The sequence below is a fragment of the Neoarius graeffei genome, chromosome 19 (assembly GCF_027579695.1).
Source record: "Neoarius graeffei isolate fNeoGra1 chromosome 19, fNeoGra1.pri, whole genome shotgun sequence".
In the NCBI taxonomy this organism is placed as follows: Eukaryota; Metazoa; Chordata; class Actinopteri; order Siluriformes; family Ariidae; genus Neoarius; species Neoarius graeffei.
In genome coordinates, this window is record NC_083587.1 from 37,985,000 (window position 1) to 38,011,292 (window position 26,293).

At 46.0% G+C, this 26,293-nt stretch overlaps 1 pseudogene; it reads left to right on the plus strand.

Moving 5' to 3' along the window:
* The first annotated feature begins 8,459 nt into the window (after positions 1-8,459).
* The window catches only part of LOC132867609 (uncharacterized), a 35,340-nt pseudogene continuing 17,506 nt past the window's right edge, over positions 8,460-26,293 (plus strand).

Genomic DNA, 26,293 nt, shown 5'->3' on the forward strand with positions numbered 1-26,293 from the left:
TAATCTTGAGGGGCGTGTGTGTCTGGGGGGGGGGGATCGAACGAACCCTCCGATCCCCCCTGGCTACGGGCCAGAATTTATATTCTGAACAATTAGTTGCTCATCCTACCAATGTTGAAAACTGGCCGGCAAAAGTGACGATGGTTCAACATCGTATATTCGACCTTCTCTGACGGTCGACAGATCAACCTTTACCCACGGTGATTCAACAGTGATAAATCGACCTTCTCCGACGGTGGAGAAATCGACGTTTCACGGCGCCGTTTCAGCGTTGATTTTCTGACTTACGATGGAAACCGACCATTCTGACCAAGAATCGGCGCCGTTTCAACGTCCCTCTGCTATAGGGGCAGGCTCCTTTTAAATCATTTGGTAAATAATTTATTAAAACCTCAGCAGGCAATGTAAATGAACAACTGAATCTTTTCATATCAAGTCAATAGAATTTTTATTCAAAGCTGAACATTGGGAACATTGAATTAAATACAGAGGTAGGTAGGTAACCAATAAGCTAAAACAAGCAACAGTAAATTGTAAATCTTCAGCTCTTCAGCTGTTGGTTCTCCTGCTTGCTCCTGCTCCTGTATGGAGCACTTGCATGTGACGTCACAGCCGATCCAGATTGTGACAGACGCCATCGTGTCGGTCAAACGCCATATTCCGCCTTCTACTTCTGGTTCTACTTCTGCTTTTACTTCTACCTTTTCTTCTGGAAAACCCTACTATATACAATTCTACTACAACGGCTGTGGCTACAAGCTCTCCCTACCTGTGCATGTTTTTTATGTTTTTTGTGTGTATTTTTGCATGTTGTTCGTCTGTACCGGACTTCAATATCCACTACAACCGTATGGACTTACTGGACATTGGTTTCCAGCAGAAAATGACGGTTTGTAGCGATTTCCATCGCATGCACAACATTCCGGACAAGAAAAAAAAAATAAAAATAACATTCCGGGCGAGACCAGCGGGGTCTCCGTGGATTGTTATTGGAAGCAAAGCGAAGGAGGCAGCGCCGGGAGCAGAAGCAAAAGCGAGGCTACAGGCAGAGCCGGCCTGTTGACTAAGCTCAGAAAACAGCTACTCAAACCTCCACTGCCAAGCCTCTACCTCTCCAACGCCAGATCCATGTAAACAAGACGGACGATTTAGAATTACCTTATTCTATTCTATAATCGGCTGGTCAGTGCTATACTCAATACTTAAGTGACTTACCCATCCAATGAGGATTATTTTCTTGTTTACAAGATGCCACATCTGAGTCGCTGACAAATCCTGAATTTCTGTAAAGATAACTGTCCAGAGATTTATAAGCACGCAGTGCTTCACCACTGAACAGCGAGAGAAAGTTGATGAGGTAATCATACACGTCCGGGTATTCCGCTGGCAGTTCAAAATCCGGTCGTGAAAACTCAGTCCGGAAAGCCATAAGGGTCACAAATCTGTAGATCGTTTATTTTAGACATATATCTAGTTATCTGTTCATTAGAAAAATGAGCCGTGTAGTCCGTCGGTTGAAATTGATCAATTCTGTACACGAGTGCAGCAGTATTCAGCGGTGTTTTTGACCGACAAGATGGGGGGGGTGTACTTTCCGGTCACGTGACTGCAAGATCTCTATTGTCTCACACTCCGGGTCCTCCAGCTCCTGTCGCACTGTGTTGCAGTTGCTGCCGACTGTCATCTGGAATAAAGAGCAGTGGATAAGATAATTTAATTAAATATAATTGTAATGTTATTTCTGATTTATTTATTATCTGAACGAGGATTTGAGCTTTGAAAAATACCGGATTCTTTCTGTAATGTTGATTCCCGCTGTTATCTAGGTCACGTGACACCTTAACATTGACGGTTACCAAGGAGCTGCCTTGGGTACTTTGATACTTTGCTTCGATACATACCAGCACTTTGATACATACTGGATACAAGCTAGCAAAATGAGTTAAAAGCAGGCATCTTTGGAAAGTTTCTTTGGAAAGGGGAAAAGGCCCATTGAGGAGACAGAAGAAGAGCCTATGATGAAGAAAAAGAAAGCTGCATTTCAAGGCCTGGTCCCACTGCACTTACGGATGCAAAGAGGATGTAAAACGTAAAAAAATCTTTGCCATCCGTTGGAAAACGCTATGCATCCGTTGTGTACTCATTGCATACGTGCTTCATACACTCTATCCATCGAGCATCCGTCCACTGTGATTTCATCCGCGCAAAAAGTTTTGAGCTGCACAAAACTTTTAGAACGGATGAACTTTCCGCCGTGTACGATGTAAATCCGCGACATATATGAGCAACAAACGTTCTATGTCCGTTATCATCCATTAAACGTCTGCTGTATCCTCTCTGCATCCTCTGGGCATCCTCGCAACTCACATCCGCTGCAGCTGAAAACGGAAAGAGGGAGGAAAGATAAGGTACATGAAACGTCTATTCATCGTTAGTAGCACGGAAATAGAAAGGATGTAAGCGTATGCATCTTGTATATAAAGTATTCAAAACGGACAAAGCGTTTATATCTGGGATGTATCTCATATATTTAGGATGTCTGGAGTATGTCTAGAGTATGTAGAAGGACACCTAGCGGACAATCGATATTTTGTATAAAAAGGGGGAGAAAATCATCTAGTAGTAGAGATGTATCGATGTAGCCGCCAGCACGTCTTTCCGCTTTATGATGACGGCGTGCATGCTGCATCCCTTTATATCCGCGGAGCAGACGCAATTCATACCCCCCGCATGCGCAGTGAACGGTCTGCATCCGATATACATCCGCGCAACATCCCCTTTGTTTCTGTTAGGCGTACGTGATGCATCCCCTTCATCCGCTATGCATCCGCTCTTTCTGCTATGCGTCCGCTTCTCAGTTATCACCGGTAACCCCTTCGGAGTTGTCATCCACTTCCATCCACTTCCATCCGCTTTAATCCGCTAGGCTTCCTATGAACATGCGTTTAACATCCCCGCTATATACTACCCACATCCGTTCTTTTCCGTTCTGTTTTCGCAAATTTTCGCCAATTTTGTCCATTTCTGGAGCGGATGAAAATGGATAGAGCCACCCCTGAAATTTTGCTCGTCCGCTGTGTCCTTTTTGCATACGTTTTGTGTCCATCGGCCAGTGGGACCGGGCCTTTAGCAGACACTTTGCCAAGTCCTACACCAATCCTGCTCTGCCTTACATGTTGTGACCGGGTCTCTAATGAGGCAATGAAGCCTTCAAAACTGCTAGTGTCATTTATTTTAGCCTTCCTGTCTTGAATAACACTTTTTGTTGCCTGAAGAATAACAAACAAAAGTCCAGGCTGATTAAATTAATGGCCTTATACAAGAAATCAAAGCTAACATGAACCTGAGTAAGCTATCGATAGCTGGATAGACTCCAAACTAACATTCATTATGATAGCTGTGTTGTTATCCGCCGCCCACAAATTAGGCTCCATATCGGTAACTTTACAGCATGATAGTGGGCTCACAGAAAGTGTGACTGATATTCGTAACTCTTGACTTACCTCCTGAAATGTTTTTTTCTTGCGATCTTCAATCCAAACTTGCCTAGGTCTTGCTGTCCACTCCGCTTGGCCATGATGCTGCAATCCGCTGCTGTCACTGACACTGAATGAAATAAAAAATAACGGAACTCCAACTGAATGTCACCTCCTCAAACGCTTCGCTTGCGCGTGCCCTCTCTCACGGTAGCTTACTGTATGCTCAGTTTCAGCAAAGCTACGTGGAATGGCATTTCTAATTCCAATGTTAAATAGAAGTAATGTCCACAGTTATTGATAAAATTGCTCAAGGGAAGGGAGGGGGGATGCCCATTTTAGAGGGGGGATGATTTTGACCATTTTTTATTCCAGGGGGGATGGCATCCCCCCATCCCCCCTCAACTCGAGTACAGATTACTATTATATTGAGATAATAATAATTAAGAGATCATCAGCTTCACATTAACAGCTTAATATATTAAATGAATAGGATGTATGAATAAATTACTTGATGTATACATGCACATGCAATTTTTCTGTTTCATAGACGCAGAGATGATGATGGACTGTCGCTGAGGATCATGGGAAGGCTAATGTAGCGTGGGGAATAGAGAAAATCAATAATCGTAAATTAGAGTTATTATTTCGTTTTGGTTTCCCTGTTTATTATTTGTTCTGTTTTGAGTTGGAAAAAGGAAAACAAACACCAATCCCTCATTTTTTGGTCATACAGAAAAACAGGAAAACGAAACATTGAGTGTTTTTTTTTTTCAGATTGAATGGAATACTTGAATGATCGGATGATACAAGGACCTACATGTAACACTAAAAAGTGCACAGTGCTTCATTGCAAGAGTCATTTTTTAAAAATATTTATTTTTGAGCGAGTAAACCCAAGGCAAGAATCAAACCATGTTTCAGGAGTTACCGGTACAGGACATGTGCAGTAACCACCAGACTACCAAGACCTGCAGGTTTGTCTGCTCCTGCACTGAAAAAGTAACCTACCATATAGAATTTACCCAATAAATCTGAGGTAACAATTTGCATTGACTTGTTTGGGGTAGATTTAATTCCATATATTGAGTATAAAATAACTGAAATAAAAAGCTATGAAATACTTAAATTGGGTAAAATTTACTTCACATTTATGTATCTATTCTACAGCTACTTTCTCACTGAAATCGGGAAGTGCAGGACAACAAGCTTCACACAACATTTCAAGATTTTTTTTTATGAGAGAAGCGCCATCTAATGGCGACACCGTGGAATCGAATGAATGGGCGTGTTTAGAATTAAAATAGGGGAGGAAGGGGGGTCTGAGCCATTCATGGCAGCCCCCTGGCGTTCAGGTGGGAACTGCACGGCAGTCGCATGGCAGTCGCATGGCGTGCGGTTGGAACGGGAAAAATTCAATTGCTGCTACTGTACGTGATGCTAATGTTCCTTTTTGAACCTCTGGCCCCAGCTCCGCCTTCTCCGGAACCACCGACACCAATGCCATGGGGATCTCCTCATTCCAGAGTTTGAGCAGATTGAGGTGGTAAATCTGTAGCGCACCACCCCTGTCTGTTCGCCTCATCTCATAGTTGACATCCCCGACTCGCTGTGTGACCTCAAAGGGTCCTTGCCACTTGGTGACTAATTTAGAGCTCGATGTGGGCAACAGTACTTTATCTCCCGGTGCGAACTCTCTAAGGTGCGTACCCTTGTCGTACAGGCGGGTTTGCCGTTCTTGGGCCTGCCATAAATTCTCCTGGGTTAGGTGTGTGAGTGTGTGGAGTTTTGCATGCAGGTCAATAACGTATTGAATTTCGTTTTTACTTGGTGAAGGTCCCTCCTCCCAATTTTCTCGCAGCACATCTAAAATGCCGCGCAGCTTATGCCCATATAATAATTCAAATGGGGAGAACCCCATGGAGGCTTGGGGGACCTCTCGCACTGCAAATAACAAGGGTTCGAGCCATTTATCCCAGTTACGTGCGTCCTCACTCACAAATTTTTTAATTATGTTCTTGAGGGTGCGATTAAACCGTTCAACTAAACCGTCCGTTTGTGGGTGATACATGCTGGTGCGGATCGGCTTAATACCTAATAACCCATACAGTTCGTTCAGTGTTCATGACATAAACAAGGTGCCTTGATCAGTCAGAATCTCTTTCGGGATTCCAACTTGGGAGATGACGCGGAAGAGCGCCTCCGCAATACTGCGTGCTGAAATATTGTGAAGAGGCACTGCTTCCGGGTATCGCGTTGCATAGTCCACCAGAACTAATATAAAGCGGTACCCTCGTGTTGACCGATCTAATGGCCCAAAGAGATCCATCCCAATTCTTTCGAACGGGGTCTCGATTAACGGTAGAGGGCGCAAAGGCGCTTTTGGAATGGCCGCTGGATTTACTAACTGGCATTTGTGGCACACTGTACACCACCTACGGACATAACCACAAATCCCTGGCCAATAGAATCGGGCCATTATTCGGGCTAGTGTCTTATCCTGCCCTAAGTGTCCAGCCATGGGATTAAAGTGAGCCGCCTGGAATACCAATTCCCGGCGGCTTTTTGGAATCAAAAGCTGTGTGATCTGCTCTTTCTTCTGAGTGTCCTGTGTCACTCGGTATAATCTATCCTTCATAATAGAGAAATAGGGGAAGGACGGGGTGGCGTTTGGCAGGAGCGTTTGACCATCGATTACTCTCACTTGGTCAAACACATGCCACAGAGTCTTGTCTCGCAACTGTTCTAACAGGAAATCCGCCAGGGATTCCCTGAGAGAGGGAGGAGGAGCCTGTGGCTCCTCACTCTGACGCGGAGATGACGCAGACGGCTCTGTGACAGCAGCTCCCACCAAGGTGGCACTGGGACCTCCCCCTGCTGAAATATGACAGGACCCACTCTTCACTAAATGCCTCATCAACTCCCCGAATCCCGGCCAATCAGTCCCCAAAATTATCGAGTGGGTGAGGCGAGGATTAACCGCCGCCTTTACTATAAATTTCTCCCCTCGGAAAAAAATGTGGACCGACACCAAAGGGTAGCTGTGAACATCCCCGTGCCCCGATCCAAACCACCACGCCCACCTCCATTACCGTGCACTGCTGTTGGAGGTGGCCCGGCTCCCCGCAGCGCCAGTAAACCGGCCCGGGCTTCCTCTCTGCACCGGCACTCTGGGGCTCACTCACCTGAGGGGGGGAGAGACAGACACAGAAGGGAGAAACGGGAGGGCACCGCGGGTGCGGTGGGCTGGCTGGGGTGGTGTCGGCCCCCGCCTCCGCGGTGGGGGAATGGGGCGAGGACGAGACACAGGAGGAGAGGGAGAGAGAGAGAGAGAGAGAAGAGGAGGGGAGAGAAGAGGCTGTTGGTTGTCCTGCCACCGGGACAGCCACCAAATGGTCCTCCGCCAGCTCAATTGCCTGATCCAGCGACGCCAGGCGGTGGCACTGGACCCACTCCGCGGTTCCTGCGGGCAAGCGTGCAATGAACTGTTCCAGTACCACCTGGTCGATGATCACCTTGGTGTCGCAGTTGTTGGCCCTCAACCACCGCCAGCAGGCATCCCGGAGTTGCTGTCCAAACGCGAACGGCCATCCGACTTCCTCCAAGCACAAAGCGCGGAAGCGCTGACACTGCTGCTCAGGGGTGCGCCCCACACGCTGGAGGACGGCCCGGCGAAGGTCCGCGTAGGCCAGCCGGCGGTCGGCGGGGAGCTGTAGCGCGACCAGCTGCGCCTCTCCCATTAGCAGGGGGAGAAGGCATCCCGCGTGCTGCTCCATCGGCCACCCCGAGGTCTCTGCGACTTGCTCAAAGAGCGTGAGGAATGCTTTGGGGTCATCCTGCGGGCCCATGTTTGTTAGGGTGAGGGGGGACGGGCCCGCGATGGGAGCGTTGGTAGACCCCGCCGACACGAGGAGGTGCCAGAACGCCTGACGAGCTTCTTGCTGGGCCAACACCAGGGCCTCGAACCGCTGTTCCTGCTCCTTTCGGAGGGTGACTAGCGCCTGGTGCTGGCTTTGCTGGGCCGTTGCGAGGGCGTGGATCAGGTCGGTGAACGGGGAAGACTCCATGGGGCTGTTCTGTGCTCCAGAAATTGTCCCGGGTTTCAGCACCACTGTAGAGGTTCTCACACAGGGGAAGAGCACAGGAAGATGGCAAGACAGAGTTCAGGTTCGTAAAGCATTTTTTTTTTATTGTTACACTTTTCAGTCTAACATATAATCATAGATGCGCATGCACACACACACAACTGGCGTCTCGTTCGGGGGAGAGTCTCCTCTGTTCTCGTTCTCCCTCCTTAAGTAGGGCGCGGTCACTGGGAAGACACACAAACACAGGTTAATTGCCATCAGGTGTAGTGATTCTGCCACTTACCTTTCCTGACTCCGCCCTCCCATCACAGACCGATGCTTGACCACGCCCCCACTGCCACAAGGTCACTGTGAGAGAATGCAATACTTCACAATGTGTGTGACTACTCAGCGTCCTTTTAAGTGCATGCTAATTGCACTTTAATCCAGGGCAGGTGCTTGTCATTAGTCTTAGAGGCGCGCACTGCTCAGACTGTGCGCGAGTGGAAGTTTGGTGTGCACATAGTGTGCGGATGTCATGTTAAGTCAAGTCAGAAACACCCCCCCCCACACACACACACACACAGAGAGCTCCCTCTTGGATGGCCCATGGATGGACACCATGTCATCAGCACTACGCTCTGGTTCTAGGTGGATGTGGCATCGGATCTTGGGCTTGGGTTGGGTCTTGAACATGGGTAAGGATACAAACAGAGACTTTGGTTTTGGTTGAGACATGGGCTCGGGCTCTGGACAGGACTTGGGCTCTGGATAGGGCATGGACTCCAGACAGGACATAGGCTTGGGCTCTGGACAGGACTTGGGCTTTGGACAGGACATGAACATGGTCTAGGGCTCCATGCTAGGCATGGACTTGGGCCCAGGACTAGGCATGGACTTGGACATGGGCTTAAGCATGGGGATGGACCTTCACATCAACATGGGCATGGGCACAGGTGTCAGCATGGGCATGGACCCTGACATCAGCATGGGTATGAATTCAGGCATCTGCATGGGCATGGACTCAGGGATAGGCATAGACTTTGTTTAAGCAACATTCTCGTCCTTGCTGAAGCCTGGTGGCGGGGCAACGACATCCTCAATGCCTGGCGGCAGAGTGATGAGTTCTTCTAAGTTGGGGCCGGACGGCAGGGCGACGACATCTTCAAAGACAGGCAGCAGGGCGAAGAGTTTGTTTACATTGAAGCCGGGTGGCAGGCCAACGACGTCTTCGAAGCCGGGCAGTGCGGCAAAGAGCTTGTTCTCTTAGTCTTAGAGGCACACATTGCTCAGAGCATGTGTGAATGGAAGTTTGGTGTGCACGCAAATGCACATGGATGTGACAATTAGGAAAACACTGCATTGCCCTTTTTGCACTTTCAGAAGGTTAAAAATAACATTGCGAAATCAGCTTTGAATGAATGAATGAATGAACCCTTTATTATCACTGTTGCCAGTGAAATTGACCATCAACCTGTCCTTACAGAGGGAGAACAGGACAGGAAAACAGGGATAAAAGAAAAGGAAACACAACATGAGGAGAGATAAGGAAAAAAAGAACACCCCCCCCCCGCTATGCTCCTGTCAGGAGTACAGTGTGGGAACATTTAAAAAACCTTTGCACATAAGCACACAATAACACAAGTACACTTTAAACACAGGACTTGAGGAGGGAAAGGGGGAAAGGAGGGGCAATCAGGGGTGGGGGTAAGGGGGGGAGGGGGGAGGGGAGGGGAGGAGGTAGAGGTAATTCAGCACAAACAAGCAGTCATCCACTCCTGCAGCCATGAAGGCGCTGGTCACGCACCTGCTTGTCACAATGGGGATGAAAATGGTGACCGCGGAAAGTTGGAGAAGGAATGCGAGGAATGCGAGAGCGTCTCCCAGCAGTAACTTTCAGGGGGAAATGTTGCCTCAGCAATGGCCTTAACTGAGGCCGGTGCTGTCTCAGGGAGCCGAATGTCGATAAGATATAAATTGTTTGGTCTTTCCAGACGCAGTCTTTGCACGTCCACACCACTCATCCATATCTGTCCATTCCGTCCATTCTGTTCAAATTGGTCTCCGAAAAACATATTCCTTGCAAAGCTGAAAGCTTCTCCGAGATAACAACCATATTGTGGTTCAAGTTCTGCATGTCCACAGTCTGAGTGCCAACAGCTTTGCCCACCACTCCAATCATATCGGACAGCTTTGTGGGCCTTTGAACAGCTGTCACCGTTGTCTGATTTCCTCGATATACCAGGGCAATGCCTAATCCAATCAGCAAAAGTCCTGTAATCATGGTTCCGAATAGGTAGATATCTTCAATGTCCTCCACAGAAAGAATCGCCAGGCACACGACTCGCCACCGCTCCCACACGTCCATCGTGTAACCAGCTGCAAACGTTCTGGCAGGACAGATGGGTTCCCCCGAACTTTCAGTGCCACCCTCCCTTTTGCAGGCATAGTGATTATTTAACTAGATGCAAACATGACATAAATTGGATTACTTCAAACCAAATTAGCAATGCGCTAGCATTATACCAGCAAGTTACTCTGGTACTGGAACAAAAATAGAGCATTCTGTCTTGCAGCACTCTGTTCTTGGAATATATACTTTTAACTTGTAAATCAGCAGGGATAAAAGGATCTACCAGTGAATTTATCTCTAATAAATATAAATTATTAGCAAAATGATAACCCTAAACTTAAGCAGTGAGCATTAATAATAATTCAGCAGGACCACAGTGAGAGAAATACAAACAGGGGGCAGATGTTGTTAGTGATCATCTTCCCAGCAACAGAGAGCCTGTGACACAATCAGACAGATGGAACCATTATTAGGTCAGTGTGTTAGTATGGCTCTGCTCCTCTGCATTTCTCACACACACTGCTCTGCAGAATTCCCACCATCAGTCCACATAATTCCCTGTGTTGCATAATATGACTATATTAAAGGAACAGTCCACCGTACTTCCATAATGAAATATGCTCTTATCTGAATTGAGACGAGCTGCTCCGTACCTCTCCGAGCTTTGCGCGACCTCCCAGTCAGTCAGACGCAGTCAGATGCACTGTCACTCCTGTTAGCAATGTAGCTAGGCTCAGCATGGCCAATGGTATTTTTTGGGGCTGTAGTTAGATGCGACCAAACTCTTCCACATTTTTCCTCTTTACATAGGTTTATATGACCAGTGATATGAAAAAAGTTCAGTTACACAAATTGAAACGTGGCGATTTTCTATGCTATGGAAAGTCCGCACTATAATGACAGGCGTACTAACACCTTCTGCGCGCTTCGACAGCGCATTGATATATGAGCTCTGTATCAATGTGCTGTCGAAGCGCGCAGAAGGTGTTAGTACGCCTGTCATTATAGTGCGGACTTTGCATAGCATAGAAAATCGCTACGTTTCAATTTGTGTAACTGAACTTTTTTCATATCACTGGTCATATAAACCTATGTAAAGAGGAAAAACGTGGAAGAGTTTGGTCGCATCTAACTACAGCCCCAAAAAATACCATTGGCCATGCTGAGCCTAGCTACATTGCTAACAGGAGTGACAGTGTGTCTGACTGCGTCTGACTGACTGGGAGGTCGCGCAAAGCTCGGAGAGGTACGGAGCAGCTCATCTCAATTCAGATAAGAGCATATTTCATTATGGAATTACGGTGGACTGTTCCTTTAAGCAGCATGTATGTATTGTTTTTGTTTGTGAAATGTGTAGTCTGTTTTGAGCTCTGGCTTAAATTGTATTCTTAATTCAACATCAGTACAACCCCGATTCCAAAAAAGTTGGGACAAAGTACAAATTGTAAATAAAAACGGAATGCAATAATTTACAGATCTCAAAAACTGATATTGTATTCACAATAGAACATAGACAACATATAAAATGTCGAAAGTGAGACATTTTGAAATTTCATGCCAAATATTGGCTCATTTGAAATTTCATGACAGCAACACATCTCAAAAAAGTTGGGACAGGGGCAATAAGAGGCTGGAAAAGTTAAAGGTACAAAAAAGGAACAGCTGGAGGACCAAATTGCAACTCATTGGGTCAATTGGCAATAGATAGTTTTCACATGACGTCACAGAGTCAGGGATTCCCTGGTGGCGGCCATCTTGGAGGGCTAGCTTACCGTACGGGTCACTGAGCACACATTGTAGCGCGCGAGTTACATTCATTTATATATTATTTACATTTATAGTTACATTACTACTATTTAAAGCTAGCAATGGTGCACACCTGTTGTATTCATGGCTGTCGTAATAGGTCAGATGATGAAGTCAAGCGGAGCTTTTATGGAATTCCCACTGTACGGGAGCACAAAGGCAGCAAACAAACTCAGCATACAAAGGAGAAATCTATGGCTTGCGAGAATCAACCGCAAGGATTATCAGCCTTCCAAACACAGCAAAGTCTGCTCCGATCATTTTATAAGTGGTAAGTTGTTTAAATAAACAATCAATTGTGTTTAAGTTTGTTTTTGGAAACCAAAACATCATGTGAACACTCTCTGGAGAATGCCTAACTGGAACCGCTGAGTGTACGTTTACATTGTAATGTACACTTAATATCGCTCGTTTGTCACGTTTCTATTTGACACTTGTCACTTCACTCACGCAAGGGTCATTTTTGAAAAACATTTTACAGTAGGTCTATTCTGTAGGTCTATTTCATTTGTGTTTGGGATGCAAACAGCACGCCTTTTGGCGGATGCCGCCTGAATCGCGCAGATCCGTTTTTTTTTTTTTTAGGGGGGGCGTTGGAGTGTCTGATTATAATTTCAAAGTAAATTCTGTATTAAAATTACTAAATAAGCAAATCCGTTACAGTCCATGAAACAGGAAGTATAAGGATAAGAAAAAAACAGTTTAAATCGGGAAGCTGCGCACATTTGTGCAGCCTGAGTGGTGTGCAGGACTGCGCAAATGTGCGCAGCTTCCCGATTTAAACTGTTTTTTTTTCTCATCCTTATACTTCCTATGTTTCATGGACTGTAACGGATTTGCTTATTTAGTAATTTTAATACAGAATTTACTTTGAAATTATAATCAGACACTCCAACGCCCCCCCTAAAAAAAAAAAAAAACGGATCTGCGCGATTCAGGCGGCATCCGCCAAAAGGCGTGCTGTTTGCATCCCAAACACAAATGAAATAGACCTACAGAATAGACCTACTGTAAAATGTTTTTCAAAAATGACCCTTGCGTGAGTGACCCATACTTCCTATGTTTCATGGACTGTAACGGATTTGCTTATTTAGTAATTTTAATTTACTTTGAAATTACAATCAGACACTCCCAACGCCCCCCCCCCCCCCCCCCCCCCCAAAAAACCCCGGATCTGCGCGATTCAGGCGGCATCCGCCAAAAGGCGCGCTGTGAATATATAAAGTTGTATATATCAGACAGCCTTTAAAGTTTGATGAAGTCAGTTTCAGGCTTTGGAGCAGGCTTTGGCAGTTTCAGGCTTTGGCAGCCCTGCATAGTCACTTGAAAATGCATCTTTGTCCACTTCGTAGGGGTCAATTCCCCCAATCAAGGCCAGTTTGGCTGCATACCATTGTCGTGAGATGTCGTCTAATGTATCTATATACTTCTGTTTGCTTGATTTTACCGACATTGATCTTTATTTTAGAAAACTGACTATATAACTTCGTCCGAGATAACGTACATAAATTCGTCCGAGATAACGTAGCCGGTAGTGGCGATGGTCCGTTTTGTTTGCCCTCCAAGATGGCAGCTGAGGGGCGTTCCCCGGAATGCCGTGACATCAGTGAAAACTATCTATAGGTCATTAACATGACTGGGTATAAAAAGAGCGTCTTGGAGTGGCAGCAGCTCTCAGAAGTAAAGATGGGAAGAGGATCACCAATCCCCCTAATTCTGCGCCCACAAATAGTGGAGCAATATCAGAAAGGAGTTCGACAGTGTAAAATTGCAAAGAGTTTGAACATATCATCATCTACAGTGCATAATATCATCAAAAGATTCAGAGAACCTGGAAGAATCTCTGTGCATAAGGGTCAAGGCCGGAAAACCATACTGGGTGCCCGTGATCTTCGGACCCTTAGATGGCACTGCATCACATACAGGCATGCTTCTGTATTGGAAATCACAAAATGGGCTCAGGAATATTTCCAGAGAACATCATCTGTGAACACAATTCACCGTGCCATCCGCCGTTGCCAGCTAAAACTCTATAGTTCAAAGAAGAAGCCGTATCTAAACATGATTCAGAAGCGCAGACATCTTCTCTGGACCAGGGCTCATTTAAAATGGACTGTGGCAAAGTGGAAAACTGTTCTGTGGTCAGACGAATCAAAATTTGAAGTTCTTTATGGAAATCAGGGACGTCGTGTCATTCGGACTAAAGAGGAGAAGGACGACCCAAGTTGTTATCAGCGCTCAGTTCAGAAGCCTGCATCTCTGATGGTATGGGGTTGCATTAGTGCATGTGGCATGGGCAGCTTACACATCTGGAAAGACACCATCAATGCTGAAAGGTATATCCAGGTTCTAGAGCAACATATGCTCCCATCCAGACGACGTCTCTTTCAGGGAAGACCTTGCATTTTCCAACATGACAATGCTAAACCACATACTGCATCAATTACCAGTACAGCATCATGGCTGCGTAGAAGAAGGGTCCAGGTACTGAACTGGCCAGCCTACAGTCCAGATCTTTCACCCATAGAAAACATTTGGCGCATCATAAAACGGAAGATACAACAAAATAGACCTAAGACAGTTGAGCAACTAGAATCCTACATTAGACAAGAATGGGTTAACATTCCTATCCCTAAACTTGAGCAACTTGTCTCCTCAGTCCCCAGACGTTTACAGACTGTTGTAAAGAGAAAAGGGGATGTCTCACAGTGGTAAACATGGCCTTGTCCCAACTTTTTTGAGATGTGTTGTTGTCATGAAATTTAAAATCACCTAATTTTTCTCTTTAAATGATACATTTTCTCAGTTTAAACATTTGATATGTCATTGTAGTAATCCCCGATGTGGGTGGAGCACAGAAGCACGGCAGGCGAGAGTTCGTGTTTACACATTCACTTTTATTGAGCTTTTCAGCTTTCTTTCTTTCTTTCTTTCTTTCTTTCTTTCTTTCTTTCACTCGCTCACACACACACTCATTCACACAAATGCTGTGGTCAGGCCGCCTTCTCTCCTCTCCCCCTCCCTTTATACTCCATCCCTGCAACAAACACACACACACACACACACATGCACACACAAATTGACATCAGGTGTAATGACCTAGCCACTTACCTTCCCTGACTCCGCCCTCCATTCACAGACTGCTGCTTGGCCACGCCCCCGCTGCCACATACCCCCACCGCCCGACTCAGGCCGGGGAGCCATCCGGCCTGCAGCTGACTCCCCCCCTGATGGGACAGGAAGTCCGCCACCACCATCTGTGCCCCCGGCCTGTGGATCACCTCGAACTTGAATGGCTGGAGAGCGAGATACCAACGGGTGATCCGCGCATTGGCATCCTTCATGCGGTGGAGCCACTGGAGGGGCACGTGGTCCGAACAGAGAGTGAAAGGGCACCCCAGCAGGTTGTATCGGAGGGCGAGGACCGCCCACTTGATGGCAAGACACTCTTTTTCAATTGTGCTGTACTTGCTCTCGCGCATCGACAGCTTTCAGCTGATGTACAGCACTGGGCGCTCCTCACCCTCTACCTCCTGGGACAAAACGGCCCCCAGCCCTCTGTCCGATGCATCAGTCTGCAAAATAAAGGGGAGAGAGAAGTCAGGGGAGTGTAAAAGTGGCCCCCCACACAGTGCAGCTTTTACCTCCGAGAAGGCCTGTTGGCATTGCTCCGTCCACTGGACTGGATCTGGAGCCCCCTTTTTAGTAAGGTCAGTTAGCGGGCTGGTGACGTCGGAATAGTTAGGCATAAACCTACGATAATAGCCAGCCAGCCCCAAGAACCGCCTCACCTCCTTTTTGGTCTTGGGTCTTGGGCAGGCCGCAATCGCTGCAGTCTTGTTAATTTGGGGACGCACCTGCCCATGACCCAAGTGGAATCCCAGATACTGTACTTCCACCCGCCCAATCGCACACTTCTTCGGGTTAGCTGTGAGGCCCGCTCGCCTCAGCAACTTTAGAACAGCCCTCAGGTGTTCCAAGTGCCGCGGCCAATCATGACTGTAGATGATTATGTCATCTAGATAGGCGGCCACGTAGGCAGCATGAGGGCGGAGGACCCTGTCCATAAGCCGCTGGAACGTAGCGGCCGCCCCAAACAACCCAAAGGGGAGCGTGACAAATTGGTGTAACTCAAACAGTGTGGAAAAGGATGTTTTCTCTCGGGATAGAGGAGTCAAGGGAATCTGCCAATATCCCTTGGTTAGATCCAGTGTCGAATAAAAGTGAGCAGCGCTTAACCGATCAAGCAACTCATCAATGCGAGGCATTGGGTACGCGTCAAATTTAGACACCGCTTTGACCTTTCTATAGTCCACACAGAACCAGACCGACCCATTGGTCTTGGGAACCAGGACCACTGGGCTGCTCCAGTTGCTGTGGGGCTCCTCGATTATGCCCATTTCGAGCATGGCCTTGAGTTCATCCCGAACCACCTTTTTCTTGTGTTCGGGCAAGCGGTAAGGGCGGCTACGCACTACCACCCCCGGGGGCGTTTCGATGTGGTGTTCTATGAGGTGGGTACGGCCCGGAAGGGACGAGAACACGTCGGAAAATTCCTTCTGCAACCTGGCTACCTCCGTGAGTTGGGTTGGCGAGAGGTGGTCTCCACAAGGGACCGGAGTGGCCTGCGATGTTATCCTTTTTACCTCCGGCTCCAGCTCCGCCTTCTCTGGGACTTCAGCATTTTAAAAGGTTGAGGTGGTAGACTTGCAGTGCCCCGCCCCTATCCATTCGCTTTACCTCATAGTCGACGTCCTCGACTCGCCATGTGACCTCGAAGGGCCCTTGCCACTTGGCGACTAATTTAGAACTCGACGTGGGCAATAATACGAGTACTTTTTCTCCCAGCGTGAATTCTCTAAGGCGCGTGCCCCTGTCATACAGTCGGGTTTGACGTTCTTGTGCCTGTCGTAAATTCTCCTGGGTTAATTGCGTGAGGGTGTGGAGTTTTGCGCACAGGTCAAGAATGTACTGGATTTCATTTTTACTCTGTGAAGGTCCCTCCTCCCAATTTTCCTGCAGCACATCCAGAATGCCACGCGGCTTACGCCAATATAATAATTCGAAGGGAGAAAACCCTGTGGAGGCTTGTGGGACCTCTCGTACTGCGAACAACAGGGGTTCGAGCCATTTATCCCAATTATGCGCATCTTCACTAACGAATTTCCGGATTATGTTTTTGAGTGTCTGGTTGAATCGCTCTACTAATCCATCTGTTTGTGGGTGATATACACTGGTGCAGATTGACTTAATCCCCAGTAACCCATACAGCTCGCGCAGTGTGCGTGACATAAACGAGGTGCCTTGGTCTGTCAGGATTTCTTTCGGAATCCTGACCCGGGAGATAACGCGGAAGAGCGCTTCCGCAATACTGCGTGCTGAGATATTGCGGAGAGGCACTGCCTCCGGATATCGCATTGCATAGTCCACCAGGACTAAAATAAAGCAATATCCCCGTGTTGACCGATCTAATGGCCCGACGAGATCCATCCCAATTCGCTCAAACGGGGTCTCGATTAGAGGAAGAGGGCGCAATGGTGCTTTTGGAGTGGCTGCGGGATTTACTAATTGGCATTCACGGCACACCGCACACCATCGACGGACATCCCCACGAATCCCAGGCCAATAGAACCGGGCCATTATTCGGGCTAGTGTTTTGTCTTGCCCCAAGTGTCCCGCCATGGGATTAAAGTGAGCCACATGGAATACGAGTTCTCTATGGCTTTTTGGGATTAACAACTGGGTTACTCGTTCCTTGGTTTGAGTGTCCTGCATCACTCGGTACAATCTATCTTTAATAATGGCAAAATAGGGGAAGGTTGGTGCCGCGCTTGGCTGAAGAGTTTGACCATCGATTACTCTCACTTGGTCAAACGCATGTCGCAGAGTCTCGTCTCATGACTGCTCTAATGGGAAATCCCCAAGAGAATCCCCAAGAGAGGGAGGAGGAGTGGGCTGCTCCTCACTCTGTCGCAGTGTTGACGCGGACGGCTCTGCGACAGCTTCTCCAGCCAATGCCACACCAGGATCTTCCTGTGACCTCCTAGGGCAGGACCCACTGCGTGTTAAATACTCCATTAATTCTTTAAATCTCAGCCAATCAGTACCCAAGATCAACGAGTGGGTAAGACGAGGATTAACCGCCGCCTTCATCTTATGCGTTTGGCCCCGGAATAGAATGTGGACAGACACTAGAGGGTAATGGTGAACATCCCCGTGCACACACAACACCTTCACCGCTTGTGCTCCCCCCAATGCCTCACCTTGCACCAGGCGTTGGTGAATTGAGGTCTGATTACAACCGGAATCCACCAAAGCGTGATATGTACCCCCTTGAATATTCACCGGTACACGATACGCTCCGGCCCGATCGGGGGCGGTTTCTGGTGTGTCGGGGATCCGGATGACAGCCCCCACCTCCCTTGCGGGGCTCTGATTCGGGAGATGCTCCGATTCCCCACCGCACCAGCACACCGACCCAGGCTTTCCCTCTGCACTGGTGTTATGGGTGTCACTCACCTGAGGGGGAGACAACACAGACACAGAAGAGGGAGAGGGGAGGACACCATGGGTGCGACGGGCTGGCTGGGGAGGGGCCAGCCACCGCCTTCGTGGCAGGGGAACGGGGTGGGGAGGGGGACCAGAGACAGGAGAGAGAGAGGGAGAGAGAGAGGGGGAAGAGAAGCAAGGGGAGGCGCCTCGTCTGCCTGCCATCAGAGCCGCCTCCAGATGGTCCTCCGCCAACTCAATGGCTCGTTCCAGCGACGCCGGGCGGTGACACTAGACCCATTCCGCCATTCCTTCTGGAAGTTGAGAGATAAACTGCTCCAGTGCCACCCGATCGATGATCTCCTCGGCGTCGTGGTCTTCCGCCCTCAGCCACCGCCGGCAGGCGTCCCGGAGTTGCTGGCCGAATGCAAACGGCCGGCCGACCCCCTCCAGTGTCAGCGTCCGGAAGCGCTGACGGTGTTGCTCCGAGGAGCGGCCAAGCCGCTTCAGGATGGCTTTGCTCAGGTCCGCATAAACCAGCCGGCTGTCAGCAGGGAGCTGCTGCGCTGCGAACTGCGCCTCGCCAGATAGGAGTGGGAGGAGGCGCGCCGCGCGCTGCTCCAGCGGCCACCCCCACGCCTCGGCTGTTTGCTCAAAGAGAGCGAGGAACGCTTCTGGATCGTCCTGCGGTCCCATCTTCGTGAGGGTGGCGGCAGCGGCGGCCGGCGGCCCTGCTGACGTGAGTCGGTGCCGGAACGCCTGGCGATCTTCCTGCTGGGCCAGCATCAAGGCTTCAAACCGCTGCTGCTGCTCCTTCCGGAGGGTGATCAGCTCTTGATGTTGGTTCCGCTGGGCGGTAGCGAGGGCAAGGATTAGCTCTTTGAACGGGGAGGACTCCATGGGGCGGTTTCCTTCTGTGCGCGCGTCCCGGGTTTCGGCACCACTGTAGTAATCCCCGATGTGGGTGGAGCACAGAAGCATGGCAGGCGAGAGTTCGTGTTTACACACTCACTTTTATTGAGCTTTTCAGCTTTCTTTCTTTCTTTCTTTCTTTCTTTCTTTCTTTCTTTCTTTCACTCGCTCACACACACACTCATTCACACAAGTGCTGTGGTCAGGCCACCTTCTCTCCTCTTCCCCTCCCTTTACACTCCATCCCTGCAACAAACACACACACGCACACACACACACACAGAAATTGACATCAGGTGTAATGACCTAGCCACTTACCTTCCCTGACTCCGCCCTCCATTCACAGACTGCTGCTTGGCCACACCCCCACTGCCACAGTCATCTATGTTCTATTCTGAATAAAATATGGAATTTTGAAACTTCCACATCATTGCATTCCGTTTTTATTTACAATTTGTACTTTGTCCCAACTTTTTTCGAATCTGGGTTGTACATTACAACCTCTATATGAACAATTGCCTGTTCATTGTTCTGATCTGTTTAACTTAAAGCAGAAAAATATTGAGCTGTTATGGTCTGTTCACACCAAAAGCAGCAAGAGTGTCAAAATGAAAGTTTTTCATTGTGTATGAGAGCCAGCAACTCTTGGCAGCAAGCATGAGCATGAACACTGGTGGCGCGTCTTGAACAGTGGAGGTGTCAGAATAAAGTTGCAGTTCAGGCACTTTTTATGGTAATGAGCTATGATGTGGTTTGGCAGCAACCAATCAGATTTAGGTGGAGTTTACATTAGACCGTATCCGTCTCGTTTTCGTCGCGGATGCACTGTCCGTTCACATTAAAACGCCAGGAAACGACTCCACAGGCGGAACAACTTGAATCCGCCAGGGTCCACGTATTCAACCCAGTTCGTATCTGATCCGGTGCTGTGTAAACATTGAGATACGAGGAAACGCAGTGCTGAGCTCTAGCTGACGTCGTCATTGGACAACGTCACTGTGACATCCACCTTCCTGATTCGCTGGCGTTGTTCATGCCACGTTGGTCATGTGACGTGACTGCTGAAAAACGGCGCGGACTTCACTTCCTGCTATTGTTTCTGCCTTGTATCACCTTTTTGTTTTTCATTAAAGAGTATAAAAGTATGAATATAATGCTTTGCTTTGTCATTCTTAATGTTGTTCATGGTAAGATGCAAATACTGCCCATTGTGTAGTTATGATTGTCTTTAGGCTTGCCATCCTTCCACTTGCAAGTGGTGAGTGACTTGCGCATGCCCGATATGCACTGGGATCACACACACAGCGGCTCAGTCCCGAATCACTGCTCGTGCGCTTCACTTGCGCGCTCTGTGAGCTGCGCAGGGCCGGTGTTCTGTAAAGTTATCCTACCTCTTGGATTTGTCCTACCAAGCCTACTGCGCATGCGCAGAACACATGACATCATATCTTGGAATTTGGACCGAGTTTTGTCCTACCGATCAGCTGGGCTGATAGAAAATCGGTGAGTTTTTCACGCATTTGTAATACGTAATGTAGGCATATTTGCAATTCAGAAACGTATAAAATACAGTATTTATAAACAAACGAAACGCTGCCCCGTCATAACTTTGACTGCACAGTGCCCACTGCGTGACAGAATTAGCAAGTTCTCATACAGACCATTTTATTATTCAAAACAAGTCATTACAAATTATTTGACTTAGCCAAAGGCTCGACCAAGACGCACAAAACATAAAAATCGGCAAATGCGTGAAATACTCACCGATTTTCTATCAGCCCAGCTGGTCGGTAGGACAAAACTCGGTCCAAATTCCAAGATATGACATCATGTGTTCTGCGCATGCGCAGTAGGCTTGGTAGGACAAATCCAAGAGGTAGGATAACTTTACAGAACACCGGAGTGCGCACCCTCCAGAGGGCACTCGCTGTTCAGGGCAGAGTGATTTGGAGCGCAGCCGCTGAGGAGGAAGCGCTGAGCCGCACTGACACATTTCAACTTACGTGCCGTCTAATTAGTCATGTGATTAGCGTATCCGTGTATTGGCGTTGCTGTGTGCACGCGAATTGTGTATTGACGTTGCTGTGTGCACGCGAATCGTTTTAAAAACGTTAATCTGATGATCCGCTGATACGGTCTAATGTAAACACCACCTTAGAAGTGCTCCGCTCTAGAGAATACAAGAGAACACAGTCATGTAAATTTACGTTCCATTCAAATAATTTCCAAGTACAATGGAAGAGAAATTAATAATTGTTGTGGCGGGTTTCCCTATTATTTATTATGTGTCCCTTTTTGTGTACAGGGACATTAAAAATGAATAAAAGGTATGTTAAATTTTGACTTATCACTTAGTATCAACACAAAAGTCACACCACACAAATTACATTTAATTAGTTTGTCATTAGTTAATTTTCTTACCAAACATTTAATCAGAATTATTCATTATTTTCCTTCATTGATCAATTCCTTACCTTCATATTTAAAAGATTTCATGAGGTTAACTTATATCCTCCTTGTGGTAATTTGGCACAAAGATCCCATACCGTATGATGCATGTTTACTTTGCAGGCCCTTTAAATAAAGTTTGCAAGACGAAGCATTTCAAACATCACTGAGCTTCCGACAGCATCATTGGCAGGGTAGCCAGAGCACACTTTAATGTTCTCACCGCTTTTTGTGTAAACGTACCATTATTCTGACCTCAGAGAAACAAAGCGAAATAAGTGCTTTAAAAATTAATGGAGCAAAACTGAAAATAAAATATTTGGACAATGAATGTAGTGTTAAAATCAGAGCTGTTATCCTGAGTCAGTGGTTTGAAAGTAGTACTGTATTGAAACTCAAAAGCTGACTTGTATTCTGAAGTAAACTCATCTCATCTCATCTCATTATCTCTAGCCGCTTTATCCTGTTCTACAGGGTCGCAGGCAAGCTGGAGCCTATCCCAGCTGACTACGGGCGAAAGGCGGGGTACACCTTGGACAAGTCGCCAGGTCATCACAGGGCTGACACATAGACACAGACAACCATTCACACTCACGGTCAATTTAGAGTCACCAGTTAACCTAAACTGCATGTCTTTGGACTGTGGGGGAAACCGGAGCACTCGGAGGAAACCCACGCAGACAACACGCAAACTCCGCACAGAAAGGCCCCTGTCGGCCACAGGGCTCGAACCCTGACCTTCTTGCTGTGAGGCAACAGCGCTAACCACTACACCACTGTGCCGCCCAATTATCTAGTCACTCTTTTTAAAACTTGCATGCAAATGTATACTTTATTTGAAGGGCATCTATATTGGTTCTTTATAACTCACTGATGACATTTGCATACATCTTTTATAAAGCAATTTTGGATTACTTATGTGAAAATTCACGAGATGACAGAATATTTGTGTCACCTTTTACATCATAAATAGAAGAGAGAACAACACCCATTTATTATTATGGGTAATTGAGATTGCTAATGTAATTTTTAACTCAAGTTTGTTACCAATTTTTTTTACACTAACAGCACATTCATGATACATATAATGTTTACATATTGCTTTATTACCATGTTAAAAATGCAAATTTGACTATAATATTAATTTTCAGACAGTAAATCATTAACTTTGTTGGCATATGGAATTCATAAACAAGTGAAGTTCTATTGCTTCACTATAATTTAGAATAAAAAATGTTATCACCAACACTTCAGTTGAATAGCATTTAATCTCATATGCCTATAAGTAAGTAGGTAAAATGACAGGTGATCATGTTATTTAGCATTTTATGAATGTGCTGTTATCAAAAACTAAACAGTAACTTCAAATATAATATTAAAAATACATATACCACAATTTGACAAAATAATAATTATAATAATAATTATTATTATTATTATTATTATTATTATTATTATTATTAAGCAGCAATTTATAATTTTCTCTTTTCTGACATGTATTGACAAAGCCATATCCTCCATAGCATCGTCACAATATTGTGAAAACAAAGTACCACAAAGTGTTTAGTTTTGCAAAGTACACAATGCATTTTTTGTAAGTACTATCTTTGTTCAATTTTCCAGTTTACATCACTTAAAAAGCTATGCCATGAAACAACCTTGTTGTCAACAAAAATCTGTCACACAAAATCTATCATAATTTATGATGTCAAAAGATGTTTTGATGTAAGATCACTGATACATGACCTGACTAAACCTTTATAAAATTGATATAGGTTTATATCAGTTGTCAGTAAGAGGTTATGTATGTATCATCCAGCCCTATGAACACTGTCCATAGGTCTAAGCATACAGTGGTGCTTGAAAGTTTGTGAACCCTTAAGAATTTTCTATATTTCTGCATAGATATGACCTAAAACATCATCAGATTTCCACACAAGTCCTAAAAGTAGATAAAGAGAACCCAGTTAAACAAATGAGACAAAAGTATTATACTTGGTAATTTATTTATAGAGGAAAATGATCCAATATTACATATCTGTGAGTGGCAAAAGAATGTGAACCTTTGCTTTCAGTATCTGGTGTGACCCCCTTGTGCAGCAATAACTGCAACTAAACGTTTCCGGTAACTGTTGATCAGTCCTGCACACCGGCTTGGAGGAATTTTAGCCCATTCCTCCATACAGAACAGCTTCAACTCTGGGATGTTGGTGGGTTTCCTCACATGAACTGCTCGCTTCAGGTCCTTCCACAACATTTCGATTGGATTAAGGTCAGGACTTTGACTTGGCCATTCCAAAACATTAACTTTATTCTTCTTTAACCATTCTTTGGTAGAACGACTTGTGTGCTTAGGGTCGTTGTCTTGCTACATGACCCACCTTCTCTTGAGATTCAGTTCATGGACAGATGCCCTGACATTTTCCTTTAGAATTTGCTGGTATAATTCAGAATTCATTGTTTCATCAATGATGGCAAGCCATCCTGGCCCAGATGCAGCAAAACAGGCCCAAACCATCATACTACCACCACCATGTTTCACAGATGGAACAAGGTTCTTATGCTGGAATGCAGTGTTTTCCTTTCTACAAACATAACACTTCTCATTTAAGCCAAAAAGTTCTATTCTGGTCTCATCTGTCCACAAAACATTTTTCCAAAAGCCTTCTGGCTTGTCTACGTGATCTTTCACAAACTGCAGACGAGCAGCAATGTTCTTTTTGGAGAGCAGTGGATTTCTCCTTGCAACCCTGCCATGCACATCATTGTTGTTCAGTGTTCCTCTGATGGTGGACTCATGAACATTAACATTAGCCAATGAGAGAGAGGCCTTCAGTTGCTTAGAAGTTACCCTGGGATCCTTTGTGACCTCGCCGACTATTACACACCTTGCTCTTGGAGTGATCTTTGTTGGTTGACCACTCCTGGGGAGGGTAACAATGGTCTTGAATTTCCTCCATTTGTACACAATCTGTCTGACTGTGGATTAGTGGAGTCCAAACTCTTTAGAGATGGTTTTGTAACCTTTTCCAGCCTGATGAGCATCAACAATGCTTTTTCTGAGGTCCTCAGAAATCTCCTTTGTTCGTGCCATTATACACTTCCACAAACATGTGTTGTGAAGATCAGACTTTGATAGATCCCTGTTCTTTAAATAAAACAGGGTGCCCACTCACACCTGATTGTCATCCCATTGATTGAAAACACCTGACTCTAATTTCACCTTCAAATTAGCTGCTAATCCTAGAGGTTCGCATACTTTTGCCACTCACAGATATGTAATATTGGATCATTTTCCTCAATAAATAAATGACCAAGTATAATATTTTTGTCTCATTTGTTTAACTGGGTTCTCTTTATCTACTTTTAGGACTTGTGTGAAAATCTGTTGATGCTTTAGGTCATATTTATGCAGAAATATAGAAAATTCTAAAGGGTTCACAAACTTTCAAGCACCACTGTATTTACATGTCTTATGTGTGATTATTTGAATAAAAGATAATCAGACTGTGTGTGATAGTACACACGCCTACTAAAGAATACTCCCTGATTAGCCCTGTAGTGATATGTAAGTCGCTTTCATGTAAGTCGCTTTTTTTGACTGGCAACTGTAAAAGCACAAAATTCAGCACTTTTGAGTTGTTTATGAGTTAAAATGCAAAGATTAGAGTCAGAGAATTATAGAGGACTTTTGAGGCCTTTAACCTTCAACTTGTCAGCAGTATACTAGGACTAGACTGTGTCTCACTTGTAAATTGCTTTGGATAAAAATATTAGTCTTGTTAATTAATATAAATGAGGCACGTACCTTTCTTCATTTTTAAGTAGTCTTTCCTTCCTTACCTTCTTTTGAGTCCCAGCTTCTCTCTCTCTCTCTCTCTCTCTCTTTCTGCGCATGTGCGGTGCGAGTGGGTGGAGTGAAGATTGTGAGTGAGTGCGTGCTGAAAGTTTGGCCGCCGTGCCATAAACTTTTGTCCTTTTTCTACCTTTTTTTCTATCTTTCTATTTCTTTTTTTTGTATACGGTTTGTTAGTTTATTGTTGTTTGAATTTTGTTAAAAGTGCACGCGCCAGGCGTCTGCTTCCTTTTGGAAGTATGGCGGCGCGAAGTGCACCTGAGCAGCGTTTTGGCTTTCTAACGAGGAAGCATGGTATTAAAATAGATTCACCTCTTTCAGTGGAGGAGATCAGTTTGGCTGTGGGAGGTTTAATTGGTCATGACAATGTTTTGTCTGCATCTCGCATGAACAGGGCAGTGGTTTTATTCCTTGCTTCTGTTGATTTGGTAAACGAAATGGTGGATACGGGGGTAGTGGTTGAAGAGGTTTTTCTCCCCATTTTACCTTTGTCGAGCCCTTCAAGAAAAGTAATGCTTTCTAATGTGCCCCCCTTTATTAGCAATGATGTGCTTACAGAGGTCTTATCTCATTACGGAAAAGTAGTATCTCCCCCAAAAATGATACCAATGGCAACCAAATCTCCGCTATTAAAGCATGTTGTCTCGTTTCGAAGGTTCGCTTATATAATTTTGAAAGACAAGGGAGAACTTGAAGTCTCTCTGAATATTAAGGTGAATGATTTTAATTACATGATTTATGTGACCACAAATACAATGAAATGTTTTGGATGTGGACAGCTGGGGCACCTGGCGTGTAATTGTCCAGATAAGGTGAAACCGAATAATGTGAATTTAAAAGAGGGTATCCCCAGTGACGAAAGATCTCAGGAAACACCCAATACTGA